The sequence below is a fragment of the Neophocaena asiaeorientalis genome, unplaced genomic scaffold (assembly GCF_003031525.2).
Source record: "Neophocaena asiaeorientalis asiaeorientalis breed wild unplaced genomic scaffold, Neophocaena_asiaeorientalis_V1.1 scaffold89, whole genome shotgun sequence".
Classification (NCBI taxonomy): Eukaryota; Metazoa; Chordata; class Mammalia; order Artiodactyla; family Phocoenidae; genus Neophocaena; species Neophocaena asiaeorientalis.
In genome coordinates, this window is record NW_020172592.1 from 4,915,926 (window position 1) to 4,928,481 (window position 12,556).

The 12,556-nt window shown below is 37.7% G+C and overlaps 1 protein-coding gene across 4 annotated transcripts in view; it reads right to left on the bottom strand.

Moving 5' to 3' along the window:
• The window catches only part of HYCC1 (hyccin PI4KA lipid kinase complex subunit 1), an 85,932-nt gene that overhangs the window by 45,986 nt on the left and 27,390 nt on the right, over positions 1–12,556 (bottom strand). The window lies entirely within an intron of this gene.

A 12,556-nucleotide genomic window follows, 5' to 3' on the forward strand; every position in this document is an offset into this window, starting at 1 on the left:
AGGGCCCCGCGCCCCCAAAAAAAAAAAAAAAAAAAAAAAAAAAAAAGCAACAATTTTGACAAAAGTATAAATATCATAACATGATGAAATTGGCTCTGCAATTTTTCATTCAGCTTTTAGTAATACCAGCTGCAAAACATACTGGACATTTTCCCCTAGTTTCAATTAAATAATTCCAAGTAGATAGTGCATCTTAAGAAAACTGTAGAGGGACTTCCCTCATGCTGCAGTGGTTAAGAATCTGCTTGCCAATGCAGGGGACACGGGTTCGATCCCTGACCCAGGAAGATCACACATACCGCGGAGCGACTAAGCCCTTGTGCCACAACTACTGCGTGCCCCAACTACTGAAGCCCCCGCGCCTAGAGTGCGCGCTCTGCAATGAGAGAAGCCACCGCAATGAGAAGCCCACGCACCGCAAGGAAGAGTAGCCCCCATTCGCCGCAACCAGAGAAAGCCTGCACACAGCAGCGAAGACCCAACGCAGCCAAAAATAAATAAGTTAATACATAAATTCATTAAAAAAAAGAAAACTGCAAAATACATTTTAAAACTGAAAATATAAAAAGACGTGCATCCAAAACTAACTTTATAGAAAGCATTAATTTAATTTGCTTATATTTCAGTTCTTTACTACAGTAACAATCTATCTAGGCAAGCCACTTGGTTCCCTGAAAGCTTAATATTCATAAAACAGAAGTAAAAGTGGTAATATCCAAGATAATGACCTTAGTCTTAACAATAGTTATTCATAAGATTGGAATTTACTTAAGTATAAATAAGAAAAAAGGAAGCTAAAGGAAATGCAAAACAAATTTATCTCAAGCAAAACTTTTGTCAAAGTACAATGTAGTTTTCTTCACCCATCCATCTATAGGAGAATGAACTTAAAAACTGTTTCTTGAGGAGAAACTTTATTAGCTCTAGCTGAATTTCCTAACCTCCTAAGTCAGGCACAAACCCTGCATTAGCCTTCTTAATTTTAATCAGCATTATCATGTAGTAGAAACCGGGACAGAATTGACAGAAACTGAATCCTGATTCTATTCTTACTTATAGTATAACCTTGGGCAGGTCATTTGCCTTACTTTTTTCATTCATGAAATAGGGCTAACCACAGTACCTACTTTCAATGGATTATTGTGAGAATTAAATGAAAAAATGTAAATAAAAGCACTTATTACAGTACCTTGCAATAAAAGTGTTATTACTATGCAATATTATTATCAAAGAATATCAACTTGTATAGCCTCTACTCAGCTGTCTATCAAAGTATACAGATACTTCATAATGAACAACACAGGTTCTTGCAAAGAATACATTCTAATGTTTCTGTCGTCTAATTTCCATTTAAAAAAATGATTAAGAAAAAAATATATATTCACTAATTCATTTATTCATACATGAAGAATTACTTGAGAGATATGCATTTTATTTTTTCAGGATAAAAAATAGCCCTTTTGGGGCTTCCCTGGTGGCACAGTGGTTGAGAGTCCGCCTGCCGATGCAGGGGACACGGGTTCGTGCCCCGGTCCGGGAAGATCCCACATGCCGCGGAGCCGCTGGGCCCGTGAGCCATGGTCGCTGAGCCTGCGTGTCCGGAGCCTGTGCTCTGCAACGGGAGAGGCCACAACAGTGAGAGGCCCACGTACCGCAAAAAAAAAAAATAACCCTTTTTTATTCTAAATTTTATCCTTGGATCAAGCCAGACTATTAGAAAACCACATATTTGTACCATATTATTGATTTTATAGAACTGTCCATTCAAATAAACTGGGCTTTGGAATTATGCCCAAAATGTTACCGAAAACCCTGCTAGATCACGTTCTTCCCTTTAAAATCCGAAGGAGGAGAAAAATCACATCTTTCAATCACATTTTTCAATACCAGGAAAAACTCTCCTTTAGAGTAACTGGTTTACTTTTTCTTTTTTGTTTTTTTAATTGTAGTAACTGATTTTTTAAAATTTATTTATTTTTATTTTTATTTTTGGCTGCATTGGGTCTTTGTTGCTGTGCACAGGTTTTCTCTAGTTGTGGTGAGCGGGGGCTGCTCTCGTTGCAGTGTGTGGGCTTCTCATGGCGGTGGCTTCTCTCGTTGCGGAGCACGGGCTCTAGGCGCGCAGGCTTCAGTAGTTGTGGCACGTGGGCTCTGTAGTTGTGGCTCACAGGCTCTAGAGCGCAGGCTCAGTAGTTGTGGCGCACAGGCTCAGTTGCTCTGCGGCATGTGGGATCTTTCTGGACCAGGGGTCAAACCCATGTCCCCTGCATTGGCAGGTGGATTCTTAACCACTGTGCCACCAGGGAAGTCCTGGTTTGCTTTTATATTATGGATACTGTGAATCTTATTACAGATTCTCTTTGCTTTGATTTTAATAAAATGGGAGTCAAAGTTTCTGCCCTAACTCTGTAAGCAGGCCAGGATTAATTTTATTTATCATTTTATATTATACACTTACCCTTATTTTCTTTCTACCTAGATCTACTTATTTTTATCCTGTTATACATGTTTGTGAAGCAAAATGAAGCAAGGTAAATAGAAATGCACATGAGTTTTCTTTTGTATTTATCCACTGTTTATCTAGTAAATTAGGACAGAAAGCAATCCCAAATAGAGTGACACTACATCAAGTTACAGAGAATTGGGGAGGTAAAATTTTTACAAAATTTCAAAATAATTCTCCACTTAAAATTAATTTTTAAAAGGTTAAAAGGAATCAAGAGGCATATGCAAATGGATCAAGAATAGTCAAAGCAATCTTGAAGAACAACAGAGTTGGAGGACTTGGATTTCTAAATATCAAGGCTTACTATAAAACTTACCAAAACCATAGTAATTAAGACAGTGTGGTATTACCATAAAGTATTATCATATTATCATCATATTATCATTACCAAAAAAGAAAATGGAACAATTTAGAGTGACCAGAAACAGACCTACACATATATTATCACCTGATTTATGACCAAAGTGACACTGTAATTCAGTAGGGAAAGAGTAGTCTTTATAAAAAAATGGAACTAGGTCAACTGGACAGCTACATGGGGTACAGGGTGGGGAGAGAACCACAACCTATAGCTCATGCCATATGGAAAAGTCAGTTGCAGCTGGATCACAGATCTAATTTTTAAAAAGTAAAACAAAAATTTGAGGAGAAAACATAAGAGAATACCTTCATAACCTTGGGGTAGGCAAAAAATTTTTAAATAAGAGGCACAAAAGCACTAATCATAAAAGGGTTTTTATAAATTGGATTCATTAGAAGAACTGTCTGCCAACAAATGAATGGATAAGAAAATGTGATACACATACACACAAACACACACACAATGGAATATTATTCAGCCTTAAAAAGAAGAAAATCCTGCCATTTGCAACAACATGGATGAACCTGGGGGACCTTACGCTAAGTTAAATAAGCCAGACAAAAAAGACAAACACTGCAAGATCTCACTTGTACATGGAATCTAAAAAAGTCAAACTCATGGTAACAGAGAGTAAAATGGTGGTTTCTAGGGGGTTGGGGGAAATGGGGAGATGTTGGCCAAAGGGTACAAACTTTCAGTTATAAGATGAATAAGTTCTGGTAACCTAATGTGCAGCATGGTAACCATAGTTAGTAATAATGTATACTTGAAATTTGCTAAGAGAGTAGATCTTAAGTGTTCCCACCACACACACACACAAAAAAATGGTAACTATGTGATGTGATAGATTTGTTAATTAGCTTGATTGTTGTATATCAAAACACCACGTACACCTTGAATATATATAATTTTTATTTGCCAATCATACCTCAATAAAGCTGGGGGTGGGGGGGAAGAGAAAAACTTCTATTCATCAAAAGATACTACTGTGAGAATGAAAAGGCAAAACCAAAGCCTGGGAGAAGATACTTACAACTGACATACCTGACTAAAGTCCCATATCCAGAACATATAAAGAACTCATAAATTATTAAGAAAAAGGCAGAAAATTCAATAGGAAAAGCAAGCATGTCACTTATCCAAATGGAAACTTAATATAAAAGGTGCTTAAATTTGTTAGTCATCAGGGAAATATCACACACACACACACACACACACACACACACACACACACACTTACAAGTATGGCTAGAATGAAAGAGATAGTACCAAGTGCTGAAAAAGATATGAAGCAACCAGAATATTTATACACAGCTAGCATGGATGTAAATTACTACAGTATCTCGGAAAACACTTTGGCAATATCCTCTAATTGAACACATGCATACTCTAACAACGCCACACATAAAAATATACCTTACAAGGACTTCCCTGGTGGCCCGGTGGTTGAACCCGTCTGCCAATGTAGGGGACACGGGTTCGAGCCCTGGTCCAGGAAGATCCCACATGCCAAGGAACAATAAGCCCGTGCGCCACAACTACTGAGCCTGCAGTCTAAAGCCCGCGAGCCACAACTACAGAGCCCACGTGCCACAACTACTGATGCCCGTGAGCCTAGAGCCCATGCTCCGCAACAAAGAGAAGCCACTGCAATGAAAAGTAGCCCCCGCTTGCTGCAACTAGAGAAAACCCACGTGCAGCAACAAAGATCCAACACAGCCGAAAATAAATTAATTTTAAATATATATATATATCTTACAGAAATGTGAATATATGTCTCTGAAAGATATGTTCAGGAACATTCACAGCAGCAGTTTTTGTAAACAGTCAAAAACTAGAAAGAGACCAAGTGTCCATCAAGAGTAGGATGGATAAATTATAGTATATCATACATGGAGTTCTACACAACGACAATAAGCAAACTATAACTACATCAATGTCACAATATTGGGAAAAGGAAGGCAAACAAGAGTACTGCTACACAATTGCATTTATATAAACTTCCAGAACAGGCAAAATTAATCAATTTTGTTAAAAATCAGAAGAGTGGTTGCTCTTGAGGCAGTTAATTCTTGGGTTCTGGTAATATTATGTTTCTTGATCTAAGTGCTGGTTACACAGGTGTGTTCTTTTAGTGAAAATTCATCAAGCTGAACACTTATGTTTTGTGCAGTTTTCTGTGTATATATTATACATTAGTAACACCAGACAGCTCCAGGCCTCTTATCATTCACTTGATAGAGATCAAATGGAAGCCCTCAATTGCATAACTGAGTTCACATGAATACTCAGTAAAATTGTCCCTCTCCATACTTCTTTGCCTTCCTCTGCAGAGCTCAAAAGGGAGACCTCAAAACAGCACCCCCCAGAAACTTTCACAGCCTCACCACCACTACCTGCCTCCACCAGGACTAAAGTCATTTTCCCTTCCCCGCTATTGATGTCAGGAACCACAAGAAACTACAGCTCCCAGGTTACACTCAGCCCTTGCACACTGATCTTCGTAACTCTTTGCAGGCCCTCTATTTTACCTTCATCTCCTATTCCACCCTAATACTGGAAGGAGGTTCTCTTTCACTGTGCCTTCTAGAATTCACTGTGCCTTCTGGAATTGACAATCTGTTACCAGCAAAATCCTCTATATCTTCAACAGTTCTCTCACTATCACTCTCTTCTTGTTCTAACAAGAAGCCTGACTCTTCTCTGAAGACACTGCTTTCCCTGCAATCTTCTCAAAGAGGACTGCTTTTCCTCTCATAGCCCTGGAAGAAACCACGGGCCCTAGAGGTAATATTACCATTTCAGATCATTCTCCCTCTCTCCCCTCGAACCATCCACCCAACGCTGTTCCGAAACTCATGAAGCTGTCATCTATCATTCAATTCCTCCCTTTCATTTCTACATGATTTTAGCTCTGGCTCACTGTCATGTTTTGAAACTACTCTTCCTTCTCACTCCCTGAACTCTGAATTCCTAAAAATCTCCTACAACAATACTGTCTTCTTCCCTGCCTCAGCAACTCAATCCTATTATCATGAACTAGACCAAACATTTACACTTTTAAATATTGAGTCAACCTGAAAGAACACCCAATGGTCAAAGTTGGAACAATTTGAGCAACAGAACAAATAACGTAGTAGTGAATTATTACCCAAAGTATAAAATAAATATACATGAGTCCATATTGATATAAATAAATGACTAAACAAATAAATAAATGTTAGAGAATAAGAGACAAATCTTTTTTTCAGAAGAATTCCAAATAATATATATAGGTATTTCCCCCTCTAGGAGTTTAGTCTCTGCCGCCTCCCCAGTGAGAATGGGCTGGACATAGTGATTTCCTTCCTAAGAAGAGAGTATGGAAAGAGGAAAACAGTAACTTTATAGTGGAGAAATCTGATAAACACTGCCTTGATCAAGGTTAACATCACCCATGATGTCATGTGAATATCATGTGCCCTTGATATGATGACAAGGGCACCTTACCTCTAAAAAGCCATAAACCCAGTATAATCATGATACAAACATTAGAAGAAACTCAATTTGAGGAATGTTTTACAAAATATCTGACCTATATTCCTCAAAACTAAAAGGTCATGAAAAATTAAAAATGCTGAGAGACTCGCAGACCAGAGAGACTAAGGTGACATAACAACTAAATGCAATATGGTCTCCTGGATTGGATCCTAGAAAAGAAAAGAGATAGTAATAAAAACAAAGTCTGAAATTTAGTTAATAGCAAAGTAATAGTAATGACAAATGTACAATGGTAATATAAGATGACATTAGGAGAAACTGAAACTGGGTTTGGGGTATACAGGAATTCTTTGTACTATCTTTGAAAATTTTCTATAAATCTAAAATTGTTTAAAACATTATTGAGGCTCTGATGTATTTCTGTTCTAGGATCTAATCCAATTGACATTTACTGTATTCAAAAACAAAATTTAAAAGCACAAGAACACATGAGCACATATTTCATTAGTCATCACTTATCCTGTAGCCACAGTCTACTCATATTTTCATTATTATGAAAATAGTTTTGAGCTTGCAGACACCATGAAAGGGTCTTCAGGACCCCGTGAGGTCTCAAGATGATACTTGGAGAACCATTACCCTAGTCCTTGTCATTACCCACTCTGATCGTTCCTCTTATCTTTTCGGCACACAATTTTATGTACTCAGACCCCAAAACGTTTTGACCATACATGAATCTAATGTCACCTTCCAACCTTCTCCTTTCTCTCCTTATCCATTTCAAATTCTTTAGTCAATTATAATCATCATTTTAAATGTGCTCCCTCAACTCCTTTGCTCTTACTAGTTTTACTCCTTTAGCAAAAATATAATTTTGGTAAAATCCAACTCTCCACCTAGTCCACGTAAGCACCCATGCAGCTGAACAAGGTGGAGAAAACAACTAAAACAACACCTAAAACTTATGACCAAGAACCTGACTCGAGCTCTTACTGCTGCCTGGTAATCATGCAGCGTCCTCCTCCCCATAGTCCATTCACTTTGCTACTGTCCTATTTAATTGTTTCGTGCATTCTACCTGATCCTCAAAACCCCAAAACCATCTCCCCATTCCTACTCTCAGCTGATGATTTTAATTCCTACTTCACTGACCAATCAGAAGAGAACTTCCACAAACTCCCAAATGTCTACCAATCTTAAAGCATCTGTATCTTTATACTCCATCTTCCCTTCTGTTAACTATAAATGAACTGTCCATGATCCTATCTGCGATAAATCCTTTGAATTACACACCACAACCATCCTTTCTTGTCTACCTAAAGAAATTGGTCCAACGAGCCTCCTTCTCTCCCTAATTAAATGTCTCCCTCTCTACTAACTCACTCCCCCTAAAAAACTCTCAACCTTATTTCCTCTTCAACTATTTCCACATTTCTCTGCTTTTGTTTTATACTCAAACTTCTCAAAAGAGTTGAATGCTTGTTTTTAATTCCTACCTCCCCTCATAACATTTTTTTTTTTTTAGTTTTTAGAAATCAACTTTGAGGTATAATTTATACACAATAAAATGTACACATTTTAAGTGTACAGTTCTACGCATACATCATTTTTTATGTTTTTTTCCCTGTAATTCATTTCTAATCTCATAGCATTGTGGTCAGAAAGGATGCTTGATCTGATTTCAATTTTCTTAAATTTACTGAGGCTTGATTTGTGACCCAAGATGTGATCTACCCTGGAGAATGTTCCCTGCGCACTTGAGAAGAAAGTGTAATCTACTGTTTTTGGATGGAATGTCCTATAAATATCAATTAAATCTAGCTGGTCTATTGTGTCATTTAAAGCTTCTGTTTCCTTATTTATTTTCATTTTGGATGATCTGTCCATTGGTGTAAGTGAGGTGTTAAAGTCCCCCACTATTATTGTGTTACTGTCAATTTCCTCTTTTATAGCTGTTAGCAGTTGCCCTATGTATTGAGGTGCTACTATGTTGGGTTCATATATATTTATAATTGTTATATCTTCTTCTTGGATTGATCCCTTGATCATTATGCAGTGTCCTTCCTTGTCTCTTGTAACATTCTTTATTTTAAAGTCTATTTTATCTGATATGAGTATTGCTACTCCAGCTTTCTTTTGATTTCCACTTGCATGGAATATCTTTTTCCAACCCCTCACTTTCAGTCTGTATGTGTCCCTAGGTCTGAAGTGGGTCACTTGTAGACAGCATGTATATGGGTCTTGTTTTTGTATCCATTCAGCCAGCCTGTGTCTTTTGGTTGGAGCATTTAATCCATTCACGTTTAAGGTAATTATCAATATGTATGTTCCTATGACCATTTTCTTAATTGTTTTGGGTTTGTTTTTGTAGGTCCTTTTCTTCCCTTGTGCTTCCCACTTAGAGAAGTTCCTTTAGCATTTGTTGTAGAGCTGGTTTGGTAGTGCTGAATTCTCTTAGCTTTTGTCTGTAAAGCTTTTGATTTCTCCGCCTAATCTGAATGAGATCATTGCCAGGTACAGTAATCTTGGTCGTAGGTTCTTCCCTTTCAACACTTTAAGTAGATCATGCCACTCCCTTCTGGTTTGTAAAGTTTCTGCTGAGAAATCAGCTGTTAACCTTATGGGAGTTCCCTTGTATGTTATTTGTTGTTTTTCCCTTGCTGCTTTCAATAGTTTTTCTTTGTCTTTAATTTTTGCCAATTTCATTACTATGTGTCTCAGCGTGTTTCTCCTTGGGTTTATCCTGTCTGGGACTCTCTGTGCTTCCTGGACTTGGGTGGCTATTTCCTTTCCCATGTTAGGGAAGTTTTCGACTATAATCTCTTCAAATATTTTCTCTGGTCCTTTCTCTCTCTCTTCCCCTTCTGGGACTCCTATAATGCAAATGTTGTTGTGTTTAATGTTGTCCCAGAGGTCTCTTAGGCTGTCTACATTTCTTTTCATTCTTTTTTCTTCATTCTGTTTTGAAGCAGTGAATTCCACCATTCTGTCTTCCAGGTCACTTATCCATTCTTCTGCCTCAGTTATCCTGCTATTGATTCCTTCTAGTGTATTTTTCATTTCAGTTATTGTGTTGTTCATCTCTGTTTGTTTGTTCTTTAATTCTTCAAGGTCTTTGTCAAACAGTTCTTGCATCTTCTTGATCTTTGCCTCCATTCTTTTTCTGAGGTCCTGGATCATCTTCACTATCATTATTCTGAATTCTTTTTCTGGAAGGTTGCCTATCTCCACTTCATTTCGTTGTTTTTCTGGGGTTTAATCTTGTTCCTTCATCTGGTACATAGCCCTCTGCCTTTTCATCTTCTCTTTTTGTGAATGTGGTTTTTGTTCCACAGGTTGCAGGACTGTAGTTCTTCTTGCTCCTGCTGTCTGCGCTATGGTGGATGTGGCTATCTAAGAGGCTTGTGCAAGTTTCTTGATGCAAGGGACTGGTGGTGGGTAGAGCTGGGTGTTGCTCTGGTGGGCAGAGCTCAGTGAAACTTTAATCCGCTTAACTGCTCATGGGTGGGGCTGGGTTCCCTCCCTGTTGTTTGTTTGGCCTGAGGCAACCCAACACTGGAGCCTACCTGGGCTCTTTGGTGAGCCTAATGGCGGACTCTGGGAGGGCTCACAGCAAGGAGTACTTCCCAGAACTTCTGCTGCCAGTGTCTTTGTCCCACAGTTAGCCACAGCCACCTCCCGCCTCTGCAGGAGACCCTCCAACACTAGCAGGTAGGTCTAGTTCAGTGTCCTATGGGGTCGCTGCTCCTTCCCCTGGGTCCCGATGCGCACACTACTTTGTGTGTGCCCTCCAAGAGTGGAATCTCTGTTTCCCCCAGTCCTGTCGACATCCTGCAATCAAATCCCACTAGGCTTCAAAGTCTGATTCTCTAGGAATTCCTTCTCCCGTTGCTGAACCCCCAGGTTGGGAAGCCTGACGTGGGTCTCAGAACCTTCACTCCAGTGGGTGGACTTCTGTGGTGTAAGTGTTCTCCAGTCTGTGAGTCACCCACCCAGCAGTTATGGGATTTGATTTTACTGTGATTGCACCCCTCCTACCATCTCACTGTGGATTCTCCTTTGTCTTTGGATGTGGGGTATCTTTTTTGGTGAGTTCCAATGTCCTCCTGTCGATGACTGTCCAGCAGCTAGCTGTGATTCTGGTGTTCTCGCAAGAGGGAGTGAGAGCACATCCTTCTACTCCACCATCTTGGTTCCTTAATGGTATTTTTTAAATAACAGAAGGTTTTAATTTTGATGAAGTCCAATTTACCATTTTTTCTTTCATGATTAGTATTTTCTGTGCCCCATTTAAGAAATGATTGCCTACCCAAAGAATTCAATTTCTCTAATAGATGTAGAGCTATTAAAATTCTTCTATTTCTTTTTATGTCAGCTTCAGTGAGTTGGTCAGCAATACTTTGCGTGTGTTGCTGCAGTTCACTTCAGGAGAAGAAGTGTGTCCCATGTGATCACTATGAGGGAGGACTTTGAAAGCTTGTGCCTGGTTTCCTCCTGACTCTACCTGATGCATCTTTTTCCTTTACTGATTCAGCTTTACATGCTTTCAGTGTAATAAAGCATTGTGAGTGTAATTGCCTGAATCCTGTGAGCTCTTCTAGTGAATCATCTAATGTATGCGTGCCATGAGGTATCTGAAATAAGCTTACATGAAGCCTAAATCTTCTTATAGGAAGCTTTCTCTTCATTTTTGGTTTTCAGCAGCCTATGATAAATCTAGGTGTGTTTTTCTTTGAATTTATCCTGCTTAGGGTTAGTTGAGTTTCTTGTATCAGTAAATCAAGTCTCACAGAAAGAGCTCATATTACGCTTGGAGTCAGCTAAATCCAAAAACTTGTCTCATACAAATTGCTTCCAAACCAGGTTACTCCTATCTTGTACTTATTATCTAATCTATTCTTTAAAATCTAAGTTACAATTTCGCCTTTTTAAATTGACTCACACTTAATAGATACATAAACATTTGCTCAGTGAATGAAAAAGTTAGCAAACCTTTGAACCTTTGCTAGCTTGGGCCCTGAATTCCATTCTCTGTGTTTAATATAACATTTACCTTGTTAATTAGCCCTCCATGGTAGCTGACATCATAGCATGCAATAAAAGTGATCCTGAAAGCAAGGAATTTTGTACTAGAGAAAAAGTAAGGAATCAGAGCTAGAGATATGTTGTAAAACTATCCATGAATAAGCAATAATGTAGAAAGACACCAGCCACTGTGGAGAGCAGATCTGAAATGAAAATTAGTACATTTCTAATTTTTAAAGGTAAATTTATTTTTCCGTATATAAAGTAATGTAGTATATTATCTGCCACAAGTGTAATCTGAAAGCACCTTCCAACAGTGGAATTAAGATCACTTCAAAGATATTCATGTCTTTTGATAACATTCTATACCATTCTTCATTAAAGCTTCGATTTCAGTAACTTTCATAATACTTGATTACACAAGGGCTTCTTAACCCTAAGGGGCAAGTTCTTTTCCATTATAACTTATTCTCTGCACTAAACTGAGGTGACAAAGAGACTAATTTATAAAGAGATTTCTTATCTAGTTGTTGTAAGTTAAAAAAGGAAAATAATTACAGTACTGAATTATAAACATGAATGAAAATTCAAATCATTAGTTAACTTATCATTAGTTGTTTTCTTTTTTTTTTTTTTTTAGTTATTTTCTTTAAGAACAGTAATATACTCAAGCATTTTAGTTGTCTTTACATGGAGTCAAAAATCTTCAATACAATGTAGAAATATTTTTAATTACATGTGTAATTTCACATAAATATTAAACTATACCATAAAACTACAAAAAGTGAAAATTTCAACTGGCATTCATGTAATTTTAAATTACCAAGTCAAGCCAGTTCAAAACAAATCTAAATATAGTAAAACTTAAAAATTCCCTCAGATGACAAGTTTTTATAAATTTCAAAAAAGGAAAAGTATCTTAAGAAAAATAGAAAATGTACAAAGATTAAAAATGGGACCTGAAATATTAATGCATTATATGAGAAAGAGGTTAATGGAATTTTATAAAATGTAGTATAAGTAGCTAGAGAAATAGAAGATGAAAAACCAATAGTGTGTGTCAGTTTACAGAAGTTTTTCTTTGTCCTTACCACACACTGTAACCCTGTAAAAAAATTTTCTTTCCATCAGACCTGGGTTACATGGTGAATAAGTTATGACTATAGGTACCACTAAAGACTAGG